We start from the raw sequence: 23,274 nt of genomic DNA on the forward strand, positions 1-23,274 counted from the left end.
TATTTTTGTTTTGTTTTTAGCAGCTGTTATCATAATCAAGTTGTAGTCCCAAATTGTGGGCATTGATGATGCAGGATTCAGGTTCTTTTTGCTGTTGTTTTCTGCATTCTGTCCTGGGTTCTGTCCTATTCACTCTACTTCACCCCTAAGCCATGGCTAAAGCCGCCCCCCACCCCCATACACACACACAAATGCTCTCTTTTGGTCCCTCTGGTGGCTGCAAACTACAGCTATCCTCTGCCCTTCTACTCTCCTGCAAGTGCCCACAGTCAGTAGGGTCTCTGCCCCTCCCACTGACTGTTACCACTCTCACCAGTCCTGTTAGTTCCTTCTATAGGTGCAGCCCAGTACTGTGCAAGACAGCACAGCTGTTCTTAGGGTCTTTCGGTCTTCTCCTACTCGGCTGTCCAACTCCCACACTGTCCCTGAGGTGAAAGTTCCTGAGGCTGAGGCTGCTTTCCAGCCCAGCCACCCCTAGGATTTGTTTGTTGACTCCACAAAGTTGGCTTGAATGTGTTCACACCACTCAGACTGAACATCTATCCCTGGAGGTGTAGAGTCTTTCCCAAGGACTTCTTAGGTTATGTTAGGACTCTAACTCTGTTTCTGCTGCTCTGCATTAACACTGAGGTGATGTTCTGTTTTTTTGTTTGTTTGTTTGTTTGTTTTTGTTGTTTTTGTTTTTGTTTTTGTTTTTTGGTGAAGGAAATTTGGAGAGCCTACAGTTTTCTGATCTGCTTTGCCATTTTGCCAAAATCCTCTTTTTGATTCTTTCTAAGAATATTTCATTCCCTCTCACAGCATAAAGAATAGAGATGTTGGAGGAGCAGCTAGGTGGCATAATGGACAAAGCACTAGCCCTGAAGTCAGGAGGACCTGAGTTCAAATCTGATCTCAGACACTTAATGCTTCCTAGCTGTGTGACCCTGGGCAAGTCACTTAATCCCAGTTGCCTCAGGGAGGAAAAAGAATAGAAATGTTTTGTTTTGGTTTTTTTCATTCCTTTCACTATCTTCTATAGCAAGACTAACTTGTACTTTGTGTAAATAACAGCAGCTAACATTCACTTAGTGCTTTGAGGTATGCAAAGAACTTTACAAATCTTAGTGATTTGATGAGCATAACTACCCTGGGAGATAAATTTTACAGATCAGGAAACCTAGGCAGGCAGACACGTGAAATGACTTGCCCAGGTTCCACACAGTTAGTAAGTGGTTTTGAGGCAGAATTTGAACGCAGCTATTATGATCATTATATCGTATATCTATCTCATATATATATTAGCCTGTCACATAGGCTAGGTGATTCGAATAGCCCTGAATATGTAATAACAACCTGTGCTTTTGCATTGCTTTGACTTCTTCTGACCTTGTGCCAAACATGTGAAGAACCTCCATCCCTGACTGGCCATGACTTTTGGCTGACTGCAGTGGCCTTGCACCACTTCTGAACTCTTTGATTGCCGATTCAGATGCTCCCCCAATTTTTGGTCCTTCTTTGAAAACTCTTCCACCTGAATCCAATGTTGTTAGATAACCCTGAGGATTTTCCTCACCGTACCTGAGTCCGATTAAGGACTCCCCTCTGACATCTGGTGCTCGTTACCTGTTCCTAACCAATGCTACCGTTATGGTATAAAAGTTTCCTGCTCCAATCTCATTGTAAGCACAGGTATTCTCCCTGAGCTTTTAGACATTGGAGACAGTTTAAGTGAGGTGGCCAGATCCCTGTCTGTGTGGTCATAGGGCATGTGTTGCTTTCATTTTCGGCTTACTTGCTGTATTGCATAGTAAGAAAGTTCACATGCATGTTATCTTTTCTGTAAATCCTCAGTTTTGGGTCTCTGTTCCAAGCCGTGAGGCCATTAGAGAAGGTCTTCCCGATTCCAGTAGTCTATTGTCCATATCAATTAACTGCGTGGGCGCTATGTGCTTTGTAGATAGTGATCCATATTGTCCACCTTGAGATCATCAAACAAAAGAGCTTAAATGAAGAGGTCCAACACACAGCTTTGAGGGATATCCCCACAATTTTTTAGGATAACTTGGCTTGAGGTCCCCAAAGAAGGCTGATATGGAGGAGATTTGGGAGAGAGTTTTGTCACAAAACCTAGCAGAGAAAAGAGTGCCCAGAAGAGGATAATGGCAGGGTCAGAGGTCGCAGAGGGTGCAAGGGGGAGGATTGAGGGTTAAGAGATGAAGCCAGAGAGTTAAGAAGAGACTGCATTGTCTTTACACCTAAACTCTTCCTTCTGAACTTTCTCATTGCTGTCAAGGTCACCGCCATCTTCCCAGTCACCCAAGGTGGCAACCTAAGGGTCACCTCTGACTCCTCATTCATTTTCATCTTTCCCCCAATATCTACTTCAGCATCAAGTCCTTTTGATTTTATCTTCCTAATCTCTCTCTGTCCCCCCTTCTTTGTATCTTGTTACTGCCACCACTCATTTCAGGCCCTCATCACCTGAGGCTCAGATGTTGGGAACAAAATTCTGAACCCCCACAAGGGTGCAGTAACCCCAAAATGAGTGAATCAGTTTCAGCTTCGAATAATGCTCCTGCAGAAGCAGGTGTGGAAACTCCATATGAGTCCGTACATACAGAAGGGGAAACAAGCTTTTCTACCTCAAGGTTAGTTGTCCCCCTCCCTTCACAGTTCTTTTTTTTTTTTTTTTTTTTTTTAAGGTTTTTTTTTTTTATTTAAAATTTTTTTTTAATTATTATTATATATATATTTTATAATATTATCCCTTGTATTCATTTTTCCAAATTGCCCCCCCTCCCTCTATTCCCTCCCCCCGACGACAGGCAATACCATACATTTTACATGTGTTACAATATAGTCTAGCTACAATACATGTGTGTGAATATCATTTTCTTGTTGCACAATAAACATTAGAATCCGAAGGTACATGCAACCTGGGCAGACAGATTGTAGTGCTAACAATTTACATTCACTTCCCAGTGTTCCTTCTCTGGGTATAGTTATTTCTGTCCATCATTGCTCAACTGGAAGTGAGTTGGATCTTCTTTATGTTGAAGATTTCCACTTCCATCAGAATCCATCCTCATACAGTATTGTTGCTGAAGTGTACAGTGATCTTCTGGTTCTGCTCATTTCACTCAGCATCAGTTGATGTAAGTCTCTCCAGGCCTCTCTGTATTCCTCCTGTTGGTCATTTCTCACAGAGCAATAATATTCCATAACCTTCATATACCACAATTTACCCAACCATTCTCCAACGGATGGACATCCATTCATCTTCCAGTTTCTAGCTACAACAAAAAGAGCTGCTACAAACATTTTGGCACATATATGTCTCTTTCCGCTCTTTAGTATTTCTTTGGGATATAATCCCAGTAGTAGCGCTGCTGGGTCAAAGGGTATGCACAGTTTGATAACTTTTTGGGCATAATTCCAGATTGCTCTCCAGAATGGCTGGATTCTTTCACAACTCCACCAGCAATGTATTAGTGTCCCAATTTCCCCACATCCCCTCCAACATTTGTCATTATTTGTTCCTGTCATCTTAGCCAATCTGACAGGTGTGTAGTGGTATCTCAGAGTGGTCTTAATTTGCATTTCTCTGATCAGTAGTGATTTGGAACACTCTTTCATGTGAGTGGATATAGTTTCAATTTCTTCCTCTGAGAATTGTCTGTTCATATCCTTTGACCATTTGGAGAATGGTTCGGTTTCTTATAAATTATGGTCAGTTCTCTATATATTTTGGAAATGAGACCTTTGTCAGAACCTTTGTTTTTAAAAATATTTTCCCAATTTGTTACTTCCCTTCTAATCTTGTTTGCATTAGTATTATTTGTACAGAAACTTTTTAGTTTGATGTAATCAAAATCTTCTATTTTGTGATCAATAATGATCTCTAGTTCTCCTCTGGTCATAAATTCCTTCCTCCTCCACAAGTCTGAGAGGTAGACTATCCTCTGTTCCTCTAATCTATTTATTATCTCCCTCTTTATGCCTAAATCATGGACCCATTTTGATCTTATCTTGGGATATGGTGTTAAGTGTGGATCCATATCTAATTTCTGCCATACTAATTTCCAGTTTTCCCAACAGTTTTTTCCGAATAATGAATTTTTGTCCCTAATGTTGGAATCTTTGGGTTTGTCAAAGATTAGATTGCTATAGATGTACCCTTTTTTGTCCTTTGTATCTAATCTGTTCCACTGATCTACCGGTCTATTTCTTAGCCAATACCAAATGGTTTTGGTGACTGCTGCTATATAATATAGCTTTAGATCAGGTACACTTAGACCACCTTCCTCTGAGTTTTTTTTCATTAGTTCCCTTGCAATTCTTGACCTTTTATTCTTCCATATGAATTTTGTTGTTATTTTTTCTAGGTCATTAAAATAGTTTCTTGGGAGTCTGATTGGTATAGCACTAAATAAATAGATTAGTTTGGGGAGTATTGTCATCTTTATTATATTCGCTCGGCCTATCCAAGAGCACTGAATGTCTTTCCAATTATTTAAATCTGATTTTATTTTTGTGGCAAGTGTTTTGTAATTTTTCTCATATAATTCCTGACTTTTCTTTGGTAGATGGATTCCCAAATATTTTATACTCTCAACATTTGTTTGGAATGGAATTTCTCTTTGTATCTCTTGCTGTTGCATTTTGTTAGTGATATATAAAAATGCCGAGGATTTATGTGGATTTATTTTGTATCCTGCCACTTTGCTGAAATTTTGAATTATTTCTAGTAGCTTTTTAGCAGAGTCTTTGGGGTTCTCTAAGTATACCATCATGTCATCTGCAAAAAGTGATAGTTTAATTTCCTCATTTCCTACTCTAATTCCTTGAATCTCTTTCTCGGCTCTTATTGCCAAGGCTAGCGTTTCTAGTACTATATTGAATAGTAATGGTGATAGTGGGCAACCTTGTTTCACTCCTGATCTTACTGGGAAAGGTTGCAGTTTATTTCTATTGCATATTATGCTTACTGACGGTCTTAAATATATACTCCTGATTATTCTAAGGAATAATCCATTTATTCCTATACTCTCAAGAGTTTTTAGTAGGAATGGATGTTGGATTTTGTCAAATGCTTTTTCTGCATCTATTGAGATGATCATATGGTTCTTATTAATTTGATTATTAATATGGTCAATTATATTAATAGTTTTCCTAATATTAAACCAGCCCTGCATTCCTGGAATAAATCCTACTTGATCATAGTGTATTATCTTGGAGATAATTTTCTGAAGTCTTTTTGCTAATATCTTATTTAAGATTTTAGCATCAATATTCATTAAGGAGATTGGTCTATAATTTTCTTTCTCAGTTTTCGATCTACCAGGTTTAGGTATCAGTACCATGTCTGTGTCATAAAAGGAATTTGGTAGGACTCCTTCATCCCCTATTTTTTCAAATAATTTATATAACATTGGGGCTAATTGTTCTTTAAATGTTTGGTAGAATTCACATGTGAATCCATCTGGCCCTGGGGATTTTTTCCTGGGGAGTTGATTAATAGCTTGTTCTATTTCTTTTTCTGAAATGGGACTATTTAAGCAATTTATCTCCTCCTCTGTTAATCTAGGGAGCCTATATTTTTGGAGGAAGTCATCCATTTCACTTAAGTTATCAAATTTATTGGCATAAAGTTGGGCAAAGTAACTCCTTATTATTTCTCTAATTTCCTCTTCATTGGTGGAAAGATCCCCCTTTTCATTTGTAAGACTATCAATTTGATTTTCCTCTTTCTTTTTTTTGATCAAATTTACCAAAGGTTTATCTATTTTATTGGCTTTTTCATAAAACCAACTCTTGGTTTTATTTATTAATTCAATAGTTTTTTTACTTTCAATTTTATTGATTTCTCCTTTTAATTTTTGTATTTCGAGTTTAATTTTTGGTTGGGGGTTCCTTCACAGTTCTGATTGGCCTGAGACCTTCTGCCTTACAACTTTCCCTACCCGCCTCTTCTGTGTTGCTGTGAGTTATGTTGTTCCTAGACATGCTCTCCATCCCTGGTCACACATCCCCATTCAAAAACAGCCATGTCCTGCCCTCGGGTGTGTTGCTTAATATGTATGCAGCTCGGGAAGCATGCATGCTTGCAGAAAGTTCACATTTTGCCATTGGCCCTGGCCAGTTTTGGCCAGCTTGAAGCAGGGGCCCTCTTACTGGAGGTTAGTTGGGGTTAGCCTTGACTTACAAAGGGAGCGGTTGCAGGTGGCTCGACGGGATGGTTTATCCCTTCTCTTCCCCCTCTGCAGCGTTTGTGGAAACCTGATCACCAGTATTTCCATTAGACCAACTTCTCTGTGCCTCAGGGCTCTTCCCCACTCTAGTCCATCCTCTAGTCAGCAACTGTATTAATTGTTGTGTCCCTTTTAAGTAAATCTCAGTGAGTCTGTGCTGGAACTCCGTCTTCCCAGAAATCAGCCGGAGTCAGGATCACTAAACGTCTTTATTCTTGATCTTTATGGTCAAGGTCAGGGGGTTAGGTCTAGCAATCTTCCCATACATACACCTTCCTCCCTCCAACGCCAGGAGAGAAAGAGCGTGAGCGTCTCAATTTCCTCTTCCTACTCCTCCCCCACACGACGCTTCCCCCTCTTTGTCCCGCCAATCAAGTCAGCACAGAACAGCTGGGGAGGGTCAACCTTCAAACAAGTTAATATGGAACCATCCAATTGGCAATTAGTCTCACGTGCTCCATTCTCCAAGTGCATTGCTCCGTTCTAGCCCTTTACAAGTCTGCCCATCGAAAGTCTCCACAACTCATCTCTTCTCCCACCTTTGCAGCCTTTCCTCGCCTTCCTCCTTCCCACCTACTCTGTGATTCAGTGACAGTGACTTCCTTGTTGCTCTTCACATGCAGCGCTCCACCTCTGACTCCTCATGCCTAAGAGGCTCTCTGTCCTCATGGCCCTCTGTCTTCCTTGGCTTCCTTCGGGTTCCAGTAACAACCCTTCCCTCTGCAGGAACCCTTCCTTTCCTGATCTCTCTTCAGGCTAGGGCTTTTACTCAGTTCATTATGTCCAATTTATCCCGTCTGTAGCATTATTTGTGCTTGGTTGTTGTCTTTCCCGTTAGGTGCACGCTCCTTGGAAACAATGACTGTCTTTTGTCCATTTTTAATCCCCAGTGCTCAAATTCATGCCCAGAACATAGTAGGCATTTAACAAATATTTGTTGACTAACTGATAGGGCAAGATTGTAGACAGTCCAGAGACTTTGAAGAGAGATTGAAGGATCGGTGAAGTAATATGGATGACAGAACGATATGCTATCTTGAAAAAGATTGAAAAAAAATTGAATAAAATTGAGGGAGAGATTGCAAATTAGCGAGGGAACGTAGATGACAAAGAGAGGTGATCTGCCAGAGAGAGCGGTATGGAACGAAGCTAGGTGGTGTCCAATTGATTTCTATCTATGATGGTCTGTCTACCCACAGCACAGATGAGTATGAGTAAAAGCACAAAATCAGCGGTAGATAGATAGGTAATCCAAGCCTGGGGCTTGGGGAGCATGGGGTGGAGAGAGGATCAGTGATAGGATAACAGGATCAAGGGCCGAGGGATTCAGGAGAAGAAGATTGTGTAGAGATGAACTTGTCACTGAGGGGTCAAGATGGGGAGGAGAGGAATGTGGAGTCAGGGTGGGACCGACTGTACTAAGGGGTAGAAGGGTCATCAGAGGTCGTAATAAGGAAGAAGAATGGGTTTGGGGAAGTGAGTGCCAACAGACTGGGATCAGAAAAGAGAATTGATGAAGATGGGGGGTGGTACGGTTAAGGATGCAGCTAGCTCCCCTAACCCTCACACAGATTACTCCCTACATACAGTCCCAAGTCTTTCAGCCCCAGCTTTTCCAGTGGCTTTCCTTACTACTGTCGCAGAACCTGGGAGGGAAGCAGGTCTCGGGGTCAGAACATGGAAGGAGTAGAAAAGGAAAAGATTTAAGGAGAAAGCAGGTCTGTTACACATTGAGCATGTTTTCCGAAGGACACCAGGGTAGGGAGCTGGGAGGCAGAGTATTGTGGGAGGGGAGTGGTAATAAGGGATCAGGCAGAAAGGGATGGAGAATGGGGTTTGAATGATAACCTTCACAATCGGAGCTCAGATCGCTGGGATGGGGAGGGTCTGTATGACCAGTGCCAAGCTTATTATTCACATAGGGACGACTTTCGAAAGGCTGTTAATGTCAAAAGTGTTATGACCTCAGAGTGGAGTTCCTTCAGGGCCTGGGGCAGTTCAGACAGGGGAGCAAGAACTTGGAGAAGAAAAAAAGAGCACTCTTATTGCCTTTCTCCCAAGCCATACCTGAAAGCTGATGGAAGGGATCTCTCGTTTCAGTAGCAGGAGACCGGTATGATAAAACGGTGCTTCTCCTTTTCGCACAGGAGGCTGAAAACCAATATCAAGAGACTCCAGTGGCTGCGATGAAATGGCTGCAATGGTGCCTTGTCACCTCATCATACCAGCGGGAGACTCGAATCTTCTCTTCCAATGGAGGCCGGGGATCAGACAAGAGATATTCAAGGCCTGATGGTAAGGTGCCCTCTTCTCCCCTTCCTACCCCCACCTGATGTCTTTAATTTGGACCTCTGAGAGTCAAGTGGCTTCTGCCACTATTTAACAGAAGAGCTAATGGCAGCAGGGTGGTGTAGTGGATAAAGACCTAGGCCTGGAGTCAAGAAAACTCATTTTCCTGAGTTCAGATCTGGCCTCAGACACTTCCTAGCTGTGTGACCCTGGGCAAATCACTTCACCCCGTTTGCCTCAGTTTCCTCATCTGTAAAGTGAGCTGGAGAAGGAAATGGCCAACCACTCCAGTAATTTTGCCGAGAAAGCCCCCAAATGGGGTTCCCGAGATTGGACAATAATGACGGGACTAAAAGAGCTCAAGAATAACCCCAACAGCGTGTGTCTAGGGCTCCATGGTGCTGCTTGATTATGCTAACCCTTTGCCTTTGGACTTTCCAGAGATGAAAGGATAGGCTCTGGGTGTCCTCCCTCAGACCTCCCTCAGGTGTGCATCACCCCGTAGCTCATTATAGCACAGCTCTTGATTCAGTGTATATACTCCTTGGCTCAGTGAAGTTCACTGGCTGAACTCTCAGAACCCTCAGTGCCCCTCTCTGTACAAGTCCTCCTTCTGAAAATGCACCAATTATCTATTCAACACCTTGGCAACTCGCTAGGAAATCTTGGTATCAGCAAGGCTCATCACCGGGTCCTATTCTCAATGCTGTTGCCCCCCAGACGGGGAATCTGGAAGGTGGCAGATCTGGTCTGCACTCATTATGCCTGTCATAAGGCGGCAGACCCTCCAAGAGAACACCGAAAAACCCCAGAATGAGGGCCAGTCCACAGCAGCGCGTTTGTATCCGTGCAGGTTTCCTATAGTTTATTGGGTTGATCGGGGGCATTTACTCCCAAGAAGCCAGCGGTAAATGTCCAAGAGGGCCTAGTGCCAGAGAGAGCTCCTGGTCACGTGTAAGTTTTCCCATGGGATAGAGCTTCTTTTGCTGCTTACATGCATTCCGGGTAGTTTACCTTAACTGTGGAGTCATGGCTCACATTCTTCCACTCTGCCTGCCCCATACAGAACCTGGCGGCTGTAGTTTACTTTGGGAAACCTCTAACCCTAACCCTAAATGCGCACTCCCAATGAGAGTCACTTCACTGAACTCCAACCTCGTCCTATCTGTTGATGGATTCTGTCAAAGTAATGAGGCCGGGTTCCCCCCCCATGCTAACTCTAAATTCTGTACTCCATAGAAAAAGGATTTTCCTGACTCGTTACTAGGATGATCCAGAGTCAGCGAGTCGGCTTGTGTACGTGGGCTGTTCCTCGAGCACATCTCACATCCCGTGCGCGTCATGAGAACATCCCTCTTTTCTTCTTTTACTGCACCTGTCTCATCCACCCATTCTATTCTTCAGGTAGCATAGAATTAGCCGAGTCATGCGCCGAAGGGCCGGTGCTTTTTGTCGTCTCTATTCTCCTGTAGACTTCTGCAGCAGCTCGCCCACGCGGTCACAGTATGTAACAGATCTGGGCTTCTTGTTTACAGTATCCCTTAGAGCCACCTGAAATTGCTTCCAATTCGTTATCCTGTGTGTACCGACGAGTTCCTTGAGAAATTTCAAGCTTACCTTGATGTGCCCCAGATAAGACCAGTTGGGGCAATTGGTACTCCAAGTCCAAGCCCTTTTGATGGCTACTTTGAAAAACGGCATTACAAATCCTTCACAATCACTTTCCGACCGTCTTGAGTGCTTTGTACACAGTGAACACCCAAAGTGGCTTTTTCATTCATTCATTCATTCATAAACAAGGCAGCCTGGTCAGTGATGTGAAAGATGATTAGTCTTTATTATTACAGACACATTATCAACCAAGATAGACACAAAGAGGACTCTGAGAAGCCGCTGGTACAGGATGGAGAGATTGGGGAGAATGGGGGTCAAGGGAACGAAGAGCAAGAGAGAAGACAGACCCGGATCCAAGTTATCTGAGCAACAAGGATATGGCCACATCTGAGCAGAGAAGCTTTCTAAGGTAGCCTACAGCTTGTGTGTGATGGAGAAGAGGTCTCGAGGATTTTGCAAAGGCAGGGTACACAAAATGCTTGCCCTTTTCATTCTACCCCTTCTCTTAAAGAGACTCTGGCTGAAATTGGAGGGTTTTAGAGAGGCCGCGGTCTCACTCAAGAACATCTTATTGGTTTCCCGTCTCTAATGTTTCAGGCAGGGAGGCGCCGGGGGTTGGCCAGCAAGGCTCTTGTTACCTTTTGCCAGAGATGGAGGGCTTAAGAGAAGGGGTGGGGCGCAGATGCCAGATCGTGTCTTCACAGGAAGCCAATCGTGTACCATCCTGGGGAGCTAAAAAAGGAGCCCTAAGCCAGAGGTTTCTTAGCCTGCCACAGTCCCAGGCTTATTTAGGCAGAGGTTTAGCTCTGTTAGCCGTGGCAAAGCTCAGTGGTGTCCATGCATTTCTTCATACTAGCACATTGATTATAAAAATTACTTGGCATTGATTCATACTGAACTAAGCTCATCTGGGCTTTTCTGGGAACTTTATTTTTTATTTTACTTTATTTTTTGATGAGGCAGTTGGGGTTAAGTGACTTGCCCAGGGTCACATAGCTAGGAAGTGTCTGAGGCCAGATTTGAACTCGGGTCCTCCTGACTTCAGGGCCGGTGCTCTATCCACTGCGTCCTCTCTGGGCAGTCTTATAGAAAGCCTGCCTTCTAACTAAAGGTGACACTAAAAGTGTCTAACTAAAGGTGGCTAGAATGTGTTTTCTTCGTATGGAAGGATTCATATGAATTTATATGTACACAGATTCTCAGCATGCCCTTGGAGCAATGGCTATAGCCAGCTGCGAAAGGCAGTCCCCGCTGGTCGGGGAGAGTCCAGATCAGAAATGAAGGAAATGCACGCTACCATCGTTCAAGAAATATTTGTTAAGCGCCTATTACGTCAAGCATTAGGCTACATGCTGGGGATACAAAAAGAGGCTTCAGCCCTCAAAAAACACCTGATCTAACTGGGGGCTTCAGCAGCAAAAAAAGACAAGTTATATACTGAGCAAATAGTAACTAACTGAGCCAAGGGAAGAAGGAGGGGATCGCTTCCTGTAGAAGGTGGGATTGTAGTCCAGATTTACAGGAAGCCAGGGAGCTCAGTAGTCAGAGCGGAGGAGGGAGGACATCGCAGGCCTGGGAGACCGTCAAGAGAAAATGTCCAAGGATGAGAGATGGAGGCTCTCGTGCACGTGACAGCCAGAAGGCCAGGGATCCCAGAATGAAGAGTGTGTGGAGGAGGTAAGGTAGGAGGGGGGCTAGTCATAAAGGGCTTTGAATGCCAAGCAAAGCGTTTTATATTTCCTCCTGGAGGGAAGAGGGAACCAAGAGAATTTATTGAGCAGAGGGGTGGAGGGTGACTTGATATCCCAGTTTGGGTTACAATTGTCTATCAGTAGTGATGGGGAGACTCATTCCCCAGGCAGGAAACAACCAGAGCAATCTATAAGGTGCCCCAAATTCAACAGCACTTTTACTGAACTGTCATCCCCCTCAAACAGTTGAGAGAAATAATGGAATCCAGACAAATAAGCTGGCAAATGTGGAGAAATCTGTACATCAAACCTCTTCCATATCTTAGAGGCCATAAGGGAGACAGCGCAGTCTCAGGCTGGACACTTTAAGCAACAGAGTCACTAATGGGGCGTCCAAAGAGGACAGAGGGAAGGAGCGGAAGCTGACAGGAGTTTGGGAATGCCTTTCTTCCTCATGTGGCTGGCTTCCCGGAACCAGTTACAGAAGGTCTGCTCACACATCCAAGTTCCCTCCACTCTGTACTGTCACAGCTCTCTTAGAAGCAGGCTTGTAACGTTCTTGTTGGTTTTCTGGAGGTCTTGGAGCAGCCTTGCTGAGAATAGCCAGGTGTTGAAGTCCAAATCTTTTATTATCTGCTTCACAATCTAGTTTCCTCGCTTGGGGCCCAGCTAGCTTTCTGGAGGTCCTTCAGGAGTCTTGGTTTCAGTGCAGGAAGCCAGCCACCACGGGGCTGTGAGATGAAGTAAATGAATCTGGCTCTGCGTCCCTTCCGAGTCTGTGTCTGGCCCTTCTGAGTTTCTCTCCAATCCTCCTGAGTCTGTCTCTGGCTCTCACAGGCCTTGGTCTCAGTGGGAGAAGGGCAGGAGGCCCGCCACCACGGCGCTGTGAGATGGAGTAAATGAATCTCTCTGAGTCCGAGGGCTTGACCTTCAGCCTCCAGCCACCACAGAGGTAGACAATGGAATGGATCTGTCTCTCAGTCCCTGCTGGCTGTTATATACTCTATTATAATTACATCATCGTCAGTGTGAATCTTATGGAACCGTATTAAAAGTTCTAAGTACACGTGTTGAACTAGAAAACTATTAATCATGCTAAACTAGATAACCATTGTCTCATCAATCCACTGAGTTAGCATCTTGTAAGAATTCTTGTTTTAAGTGAGAGTTCTGGTCCATAACTCGAGCTCCCCTAAGCTCCCCCAAGCTCCCTCAAGCAGAGAGAGTTGATTGCAAACATTCTGCACATCTAGTAGACCCCCATTACACAAGGAGAAAATGGCCTAACAAAAGGGCAGTAGGGTTCCTTGGCCTGCCACTAACTAGAAGCGTACAAATAATGGCCAGCAGACTTCTTGTTGGGAACATGGTTGAGGAGATCCATAGTCAACTGGGCTTGAATGAGATGGACGCACCCTTCCAACTCAGAGATCCTGGCCCTCTGGGCAACGCACATTCCTCATTTTGTCATTCAGTTGTTTTCCGTTACGTCTGATTCCTCTTGACCTCATTTAACGTTTCCTTGGCAGAGATACTGGAGTGGTTTACCATTTCCTCTTCCAGCTCATTTTACAGATGAGGAAACTGATGTAGACAGGGTGAAGTGATTTGCCTGGGGTCACACAGCTGGTGTCTGAGGCCGGGTTTGAACTCAGGAAGATGAGCCTGCCTGACTCCAGGCCCGATACTCACTGCACCACCTTCATCTTCATGTACTTTGTCCCATCTCTGGTAACAGCGGTTAGACCGATCTCTCTTGAGTGACCATGGGCCTCGTTGCGTAAGCACCGAGGTACTCTGAGAATCTCTTCCATTACCTCCACGTAGAGGAGTATCACAAGATCATCCCTGTCAAGAGGGCATCCCTTTCCTAGTGAAACTTTGGGCAGGACATCATCCCTGACTCTGGTAAATAACTGAGGCCCCTTTCAGTTTTCCCCACTCACAGGATCATTGAGCAAAATCATCTCTGTGAGCAGATCCGATATGGAGTCTTATGGACCTTATGGAGGTCGGTCTTATGGAGGGCGATGTTGAAGTCTGCCAAGTCAAATTTGAGTGTACTTTTGTGATAGGCTAGGGAAATGAGCAGGAGAAGCTTGGCTCTTGGTAAGGGGCAGGAGATCCAAGGAAACAAAGAGTACTTTTTCTACTCAGGTTCTCTCCTGAGCCCGCATTGCTCTGCCTCTACATCTGACTGAACAGCCTCCTTCCCAGTAGGGAAAAAACACTTTTTGGCTGGGGACATTGGGGGCCAACTCAGTGCAAAAAGGCTGAGGAGGAACCCTGAGATCCAGCGCAATGGGATAGAGGAAAGCGCTTTGAAAGATGGGGGCTGCTCTCTTGGAAGCTCTGTTCCCAGGTACCGTTCAGTTCTGACATGCTTCGTTCCGTATTCGAAGGTCCTTTCCAGCTGATGATGAGACCCTACTCTACTCCTCCCCCCAAATGAGATGAGCCAGGACACCTGTGATGGTCTTCCAGCTGCATCTTCCTTGAACATTCACTTTTCTTTTCAGTTCCAAATTCTTTTTCTTCCCCTCTGCCTTCCCCAGCTATTGAGAAGCTAGGAAAAAAATAGAACATATTACAAACATAAGTAGTCATGCAAAATAAATTTCCACATTAGCTCCGTTTAAAAAAAAACAAAAACAAAACAGAACAGAAAGAAAGAAAATATCCCTCAGCCTGCACTCAGAGTCTTTCTGTTCCCTTTCTGAATGTAGATAGCAGGCTGATTGTATCTTGCAAGATGATAAGGTTTCTTGATGTGTTTACCGAGGGCATGGTGGAGAAGGTGTACACGTCTACAAGCAGGACAGCTGGGTGGCAATTTAGTGCCATTTGAAGCAGGCACTTGCTAAGCAGTGGAGATATAAAGAAAAACCCCACTCCCCACCCCCAACCAAAAAAATCCCTGCTGGCAAGGAGGTCATCACTAATTGGGGGACCTTACAAGGAAGCAGCCACATAAAAGCCAAATATAGGAGTAAATTGGGGAGGGTACCTCAGCAGGAAGCTTCTAATCTTAAGAATTGTGCCACTTTTGTAGACTTTAAGTGAGGACTAGAAATCTGCTTTCATGGAGTAAAATAAATGATCCTGTTGGGTTTTATTGTTCTCCATCAGTAGAATCTAAAACAATATGTTCCAACCATAATCAAGTTCATATCAATCTGCTGCCTTTAGGAGTTTCCTTCAGACCCAACAAGGAAAAAAAAGGACCATCTAGAAGAACCTTTGTGTGTGAGAGGCAGCTAGTTTGGTAGAGCATCAACCCTGAAGTCAGGAGAACCTGAGTTCAAATGTGACCTCAGACACCTAACACTTTCTGGCTGTGTGACCCTGGCCAAGTTACTTCACTCCAATTGCCTCAGCCAAAAAAAAAAAAAAAAAGAACCTTTGTGTGTGAAAAGCAATCTGGTAAATTCTTTAAATAGAATTTAAAACTGCCTTTTTTCTACCAGATCATATTTAAGCATACATCTTGAAAGATTCTAGTGAGTGTTTCCTATAATTCTTGTTGTTTCTATAATTGCATAACTCCATTTGGGTTGGTATTGCTATCATTTGGTAGGAAAGGACTGTTTCAAAGACCATGATATCACGCTTCTTGCTATTTTGCTAAAGGATGTTTCCAGCAAAGTCCAGGGGGAGGGGGAGGGATTGAGGACAGGCAGAATAGCCCGATTCCATCTTTAGGGAAAACTAGAAATTTGTTACCTTTCGGGAGTCAAATGTTTTATTCCCACTGGGTTTGTGTCATTCGCTATCAATGGGATAGCTCTATTGCAATCGAAAGTAATGGAATATTGCAACTGAGAAGCAACACAAATCCAATTCGGTTCATCTCATGCCTTCGTTCAAGAGCTAGTGGAGATCTCCACTTCACGGCAAGTGGCTGTCTAGAGGAGAAATCCTTAAAAATCTTCAGTGAAAAAGTACCATAATATAATCTTTGAGAGCTAGCTTCCAGTACATTTCTTGAATTAAAATTCATGGTCCACATATCACCTTGTTTACACCCATAAGATCGCTTTTTCTATCGATTTTAAAAATCTCATTAGATGTCAGACTGCTGAGAAGAGGGGTAATTCCTGAAAACTCATCAAATAAAATACAGTGACATCTTTACTGGATGTCTTTTTTCAATGTAAGATAATGGAACAGTCAAGATACTTAAATTTATCTCTATTCTTTAAGAACTTTATCTAATAGAGCTCCAGTTCATGTTAGATTTCTGTCTCTAAAAGGAATCTTTAAAACTCTTGAGAAAAACATAGTCTATCATCAGGATCTCAGCTATATGACTTATAAAATAATAATTTCCTTGAAGTAAAAAGCATATATTATCTAACAATCCATATTGTTTAATCGGTTTGACTGGTATTGCTGTCGGTTGATAGGCTAGTTCTATTTCACTTGAAGATAATGAAAGCTTGCCTGCTTTTAGACCGCTGTAGACTTCTTAAAAACCGAGCACATAAACTATTGGATTTGTATTGCTCTCAGTTAATGGGAGAACCCTTTTGCTATCTAAAGCAATATACTATTGGAAGTGGAAAGTGTAACATTTAAATTCTAGTCAATTCTTCAAGACTTTTTAGCTAGTGGCCACTGGAAACTTGCAATTTATTAGATTTTTGTTTATACGAAGAATCATTAAACGCGTGGAGGAAAAATAGAGTATAATCTGTAGGAACCTAGGTAGATGATCAATAATATGCTACATTCCTTGAATAAAAAGTATCTTCCACAAACAGTTTACTCCATTTGAATTGAAGGTACTGATGTCAATAACTGAGTTCTGTTTCAGTCTAATGCAATGACAATTTTTCTGGTATTCTACATTGGCTTGAGCACCTACTAGTTGTATTTTCCTGATTGTTAGGTACCACAGATTAGCACCAATGTTTCTTGAGGCACTTCCATTTCATAAAATTACAACACTTCTGAAAACAGATTTCATAGCCTTCTCCACATGAAGATATGCAACCTATACACACTAGAAAGGGGAGATGGGATGAAAATCTATTAATCTTTGGCCTGAGCTGGCTCTATGTTAAAGACTTCCATGGGTCCAGATTCTTCCTGGAATACCTTCTCTACTCTCCTCCCATTCTGAAAAAATGGGCAATGCTTCGTTAACCCAGACACCAAAGGAAAGAAGGCTAGGAGAGGATCACTGGCCCAGAGGGAAATGCTTTCTGTGACCCCAGTGCCAAAACTCAAGAGTTTTTTTAACTACATCACAGAGAATGGGTCAAGAGCAGAGAGATTTTGGGGTGAGGGGAGAAGGCTCTCTATCCCTCAAAGCATCCTTCATAGACAAACTGATTCAGTCTATGTGTAACTTTAGCTTCACTGTTTCCTACATCAGGATCCCTATTATGTCATAGAACTTCCTTTCTCAGGAAATTAGTTCAGCAACTTACTTAGTGCCCCACAGTCTAAAAGAATGAATTTGTCAGTGCAGAGAATACTCGGGAATCTTCCCGAATAGGAGGCCAGGGGTTTCACCTGTAAGAAAGGGCTGCCCTCGGCCATCTTTCCACACTTGCTCCTCCATTTTTGAAAGTCAGAATAAAGACTTATTGAATCTTGTGAGCAGAGATTACTTGATTCATTGTACCTCTCTCCCCAGCATTTAGGAAACTGCCAAGAACATAGGAAGTCTTTGCTAAATACTTAGGGACTGGACTGAATTGGAAAGCAATTAGTGCTCTAGTTTGGCCCCACCTGGCCAAATGAAGAGATGCTCTATAGCCACCAGATGGCAGTGTTACCTGATCCAATATAATACTCTCCTGTATCCCTGGGATAAACAATAACAGCTAACGTTTTTATAATACTGGGTGTCAGAGCCCGTGGTAAGCACTTCGACAACTATTATTTTGTTTAATCCTCATTTCATTAGGATGGAGGAATTGGTATTATTCTCATTTTCTGCACGAGGAGCCTGAAGCAGACAAAGGTTAAATGGAAAGTCACACGGCTTGATCACAGTTCAGAATGGTCTGAGCTAAATTTGAACTTGGGAAGATCTTCCTAAACCCAGTTCTAGCAGTCAATCCACTATACCATCAAGCTACCTCTAATAAGTTTACAAAGTCAAACACATTCATCCTTGGTGGGCAAATCTTTTCTGGATGCACTTACCGAGACTGGTCAGTAGAGCATGAATCTGGAGCTGGATCAGAAACTATCTAATCCAACCCATTCATTCTGCAAATTCAGACTTCAAAATATCTTCTCCCTCTATACTCCTTCATTGGGTGGTCTTATCAACTTGCGTGGATTCAATTGTGGTCTTTATGCAGCTGTCTCAGATCTATTTGGCCCTCCCCAACCTGTCTTCTCACCTCCAGTTTAGCATCTCCACTTGCTTATCCTTTCTCATCTGGAACTGGATGTCTCACAGACATACCCCAAAACAAATTCATCAAGGTTCACAACCTTGATTCCTCTTTCTCCCTTACTCTGCATATCTAAACCACTGACACCAATTATTTCTTCCTTCACAATGTCTCTCCTTTCCACTTACATTGCCACAATCCTAATTTAAGCCTTTGGATTCTCCCTACTCAATCCGATCCCTCAGGAAAATCGCCTTGCAATCTAAGGGAAGGAGCCAGTGAGAATAGGACGATTTTAAAAGAAAAATATTCAAGTAACTTAAGGATCATAATATTGTGTTTATGGCAAAAAAAGAAGGAAAATCATAATTTGAAAAACAAATTAGAGACAGATGGTGGAAAATATGAATTCACAACTTTAAATGTGAATGGATTAAACAGTTCAAGAAAAAAAAAGGATCAGAGTGGGTAAGAAAATAAATTCCTAAAATTTGTCGCATACAAGAAGCACACTTCACTTCAAAAACAAAGACACATAAAAAACAAAATTGGGGGGGGGAGGAAAAAACCGTGCTCCGCATCAAATTGAAGCCAGAGGGAAACTGTTCCCTTTACTGAACTTGTGTTCCCTGTAAGAAACTATATTTCCTTTTGATCTGTGATCCCTTTGGAGTCTCAGCCCCTCCTGGGAAAGGCATATCCCCCCAGATAAGTTATCTTTCGGGGACACCAGAGCCTTTGATTCAATTAGAAATCCTGGTCAAAAAGCATCCCTTGAAGTGTTATTAATTCTAATAGGAGATCCGGGCTGAAAATTGATAAGCATCTAAGCCTGGGAACCTGAGTCCTGAAGCCCTAGGACTCCTTAAAAAGGGCAGTATCTGGAGTTGCTCTTTGCAAAAGAGGCCCAAGCAACTTGGCAGGATCCTTTTTGCCCACTGAGCATTCTCAGCATAAAACTCCATTTCCCCAATAGGTCTTGCCTCTATAGAAGTCAGTCCCTTAGCAAACTGACTTCTATCCAACGATAAACTTTCATTTTGCAATTAATAATCCGGAATAAGTGAATTCTTTCACTTTTAAATCTGCTGATTAAAGGGGGTATTTTAACAACTCTCTTATTGCCACTAACCTCATGACCATCAGGAATTGAGGGGATTCAAACCATATCAAAATCAAAAGAAACTGGAGTTGCCATCATGTTATCAGACAAAGAAAAAAAATTTTCAAAAGGGACAAACAAGGGAGTTATCTTGTGCCAAGAGGAAACATAGGAAACAAATCATATCAGTAATAAATGCATCCACTCCAAATGTCTTAGCATCCAAATTCATAACAAAAAGCCGATCTGAGCATCAACAAGACTCAGACACAGACTCATAAGTTTTGGATAAGTGTAATGTAAGATAAACAAAAGGGTAAGATAAGAACTGAACAGATTTCTGAAAAAACAAAAGTTAAGTGACTTACAGCATCCTCTAAATGGAGAACACAGAATATGGATAAATCTTTGCACCATAAGTAAAATCAAGCATGTGCTAGGCCATAGCAATATTGCAAGCAAATGGAAAAAGGCAGGAATGGTCAAGATATCCTTTATAGATCATTATGCAAAAAAGAATAGAAATTCTTTCCAATTTCCCAGAGAAAAGATAAAGACCTAAATCGAGATTGAACAATGAAATCCTCAACAATGAGAACAAATCATAGAAATAATAACTGTAAAAGAAAAATGTTACTGATGAAACGATATACCAAAATGTCTAAAATAGTCCTCAAGGTGAACATCATATCCTTATAAGAATACATTAACAAAATAGAAAAAAAGAAGATGCATGAACTACGTGCTTTTTAAAATTAGAGAATCAACAAATAAACAAACCTAAAATAAGCACAAAAGAGAATTTAGGGAAATGAATGTGAAACCAAGGGAAGTGATAAATTCAACTAAAAGTTGGTACTTAGCAAAAACTCATAAAATTGATAAACCCTTCATAAAGCTAATATGAATAGAAAGAAGAGAGCAGAAAAGAGAGAGAGAAAAGGGAGCAGAAAATCAAATCAAGGACATAGCATATGAGCAAGGTGAAATCACAGCCAATACTTGAAGAAATTAAAAAGTTAACAGGAAACGTTATGTACAGTTATATACTGAGAACACAAAAGAAATAGAGGAATAACTTCCAAAATATAAAACACCTAAATTATCAGAAAATGAGATAAAGAATTTAAATACCTAACCTCAGAAAAGAAAATCGATCTAGCATTAAGGGAACTACCAAAGGAAAAAAATCCCCATGCCTGAAGGATTCACAGTATTCCATCAGACTTTTAAAGAACAGTTAGAACTCATACTTCACAAACTAACCTCAAAAGTTGAGAAATAAAACACCCTACCAAGCTCCTTTTATGACAGAAAGTCCTTATACTTTGGCTAGGGAAATTTAAAACACAGAAAGGAAATTGTAAACCAATATAATTAATAAAAATTGTCTCAAACTCTTTAAACAAAATCTCATTGTACAGAGTACAGTAATTTATGTAAGAGATCATCCATTATGACCAGATAAAGTATAAGAGAGATGCAAGAATGGTTTAACATCAAGGAAATAATAATAATAATAATAATAATAATAATAAATTAGCATAATGCAAAAAAGTATTAAAAACCACATGGTTATCTCAATAGATGAAAAAAACTTCACAAAATATAATACTTTTATGTTTAAAAAAAATCCTACAAAGTAGACTTTTTAAAAAATATCATAACTAGCACTTTTCTAAAACCAAAAAAAAAAGTATACTCTTTTCTAATATAAGATTGAAGCAAGAATGTTATGGAATATTATTGTTCTGTAAGAAAAGATCAGCAGGATGATTTCAGAAACTTCTAGAGAGACTTACATGAACTGATGCTGAGTGAAATAAGCAGAACCAGGATGTAGCGAGCTGTCGTCTCCAGATGCTGCCGGATCACTCTCTGGGAAGAGATCTGCTGTGTCTTCTACTCAAATCTCTCCGACAGATTCTTCTTCCTGTAACGAACCGTTGTCTCCAGGTAGTTGCTGTTAACTCTTGTCCAGAGAAGTGACTTCCCTTCCTGCAGAGAGCCCCGTCAAGCCTGATGCAATGCAGAGTCTTCTCTTTATCTCTGGGAGTCCTCTCTTTTATTCTCCCAGAGAATGGGCGTGGGATAATGCAAGGGCTTCTGGGAAGAACCACCTCAGCCAATGAGCCTGCTCCTTCCATCAAGTCAACCTGAGTTCTCACCTTGTAATTGTCCAACCTGAATTCTCACCTTGTCACTATCCAGACAACCCGAGTTCTCACCTAGTAATCCCAACATCTCCCCCTTTCTTTTGATTTAGAACATAGGACAGTCATGATCTTGAAACATAAATCCATCAATATGGGAAGTATTACACATAATTACATAAATTACATAAGCACATAGTAACATAGTAACATAATACATGCTAGAAGTATATAACATAATCATAAATTGAAAATTTATAAATGTCCATAAGTCCATTGTCCATTAGTCTCATCTTGTGTGAGGAAGTCCAATGATTCCTGCTGGTTTTTAAAGTTCTTTAACAGTCTTCTTATTATCCATGCTCTTTCAGTGTCAGATGTTTCTTAGATCTTCTCCTTTATTTTGAGGTCTTTCTCTTTTTCTGTCTCTCTCTGATGGACAAGGCGAATATGACTCGTTGGCACCCATCTGATTCCTTCTCCTCCTGAAGAAATACAAGCAAACCCTCTCCCCCAAGCAGTTAACCTATCTGGTCCCTTCCATTCACCACTTTCTGGATCTCTCCACATCACCTGGCGATTATCTAAGGACAGTGGAGATGCTCGCACTGGACACTGCCCTTCTGGTGGGTTATAAAACCTGTCTGCCGGAGCCAGTGCATCTTTGTCAAAAATTAGAAAATTAATGGTATAGGGAACTAAATTTAGAAGTTCCCTAGGGCTACCTGTGGCTCCCCCTTTCTTTTGTTTTTGGAGGAGTGTCTTAATATCTCTGTTTCTTCTCTCTACTATTGCCTGCCCTTGAGGATTAAAGGGTATGCCCGTGGTATGTAAAATCTTATACTGTGCACAAAAGTGTGTAAAATGTTTGGACGTATATGCAGGTCCATTGTCTGTTTTTATTGCTTGTGGCACACCCATAATTGCAAAAGCTTGTATAAGGAATTCAGTGACCACTCGGGCTGTCTCTTTTGCTGCTGTCATTGCAAATGTGAATCCTGAAAAGGTGTCTACCACGACATGAATAAAAGATAGACGACCAAAAGATTTATAATGGGTCACATCCATTTGCCAGATTTCATTGGGTCTCAAACCACGAGGATTCTTCCCTGGAGGGAGTGTAGGAGCACGGAAAGGAAGACAAGCTGTACAGCTTTTTACTATGCTCCTAGCTTCCTCTCTTGTGATTCCAAATTGTAAACGTAAAGCTCGAGCAGCCTGATGATATTTAGAATGAGATTCTTGTGCTTCCTGAAATAAAGGACTACTGGCTAACATGGTTAGAAGGCTATCTGCCTTTGAATTTCCATCAAAAATGGGACCTGGAAGTCCACTATGTGAGTGGACATGCAAGATATAAATCTTGCCTGGATGTTTTCTCACTTGCTCTTGAAGTTCCTTAAAGAGCTGATAAATATTAGAGGCTGCAAATTTTATTTGGGCTGTGGCAATTCTTTGTACTACACCTACTGAATAGGCTGAATCAGTAATTATATTTACGTCTCCTGGGTAATAATTAAGAGCTAGCATGATAGCAAATAATTCATTCTGTTGAGTGGATTGAAAAGGAGTCCTGATTACTCTCTTTATGGTTAAATCATGAGAGTATATAGCACAAATATTTTCTTTGGAGGCGTCTGTAAAGATTGTTGGTCCTTTAAGAGGAACCTTAGAAACCTTTTCTTCAAAAATCCATCGCCAATTATGTAGTAGCCGGGTAATCTTTAATGGAGATCCATGTGCAAAATTTGGAGCGGTGGCCAATAAAATTTGCCATTCTGGGATGGTCTCACAGCATACATTAATTTGTGTGTTAGTATAGAATGTGTATATTTT

General features: G+C 41.8%; 1 long non-coding RNA gene across 1 annotated transcript in view; it reads left to right on the top strand.

Annotated features, from left to right (window-relative positions):
- Positions 1 to 19,663, top strand: part of LOC141548269 (uncharacterized) — a 33,750-nt gene extending 14,087 nt beyond the window's left edge. The window contains exon 3 of the long non-coding RNA XR_012483878.1: positions 8,381 to 19,663. This is a non-coding gene — a long non-coding RNA (uncharacterized LOC141548269). The remainder of the gene's footprint in view (positions 1 to 8,380) is intronic.
- The last annotated feature ends 3,611 nt before the right edge of the window (positions 19,664 to 23,274 follow it).

The sequence above is a fragment of the Sminthopsis crassicaudata genome, chromosome X (genome assembly GCF_048593235.1).
Source record: "Sminthopsis crassicaudata isolate SCR6 chromosome X, ASM4859323v1, whole genome shotgun sequence".
Taxonomy (NCBI): domain Eukaryota; kingdom Metazoa; phylum Chordata; class Mammalia; order Dasyuromorphia; family Dasyuridae; genus Sminthopsis; species Sminthopsis crassicaudata.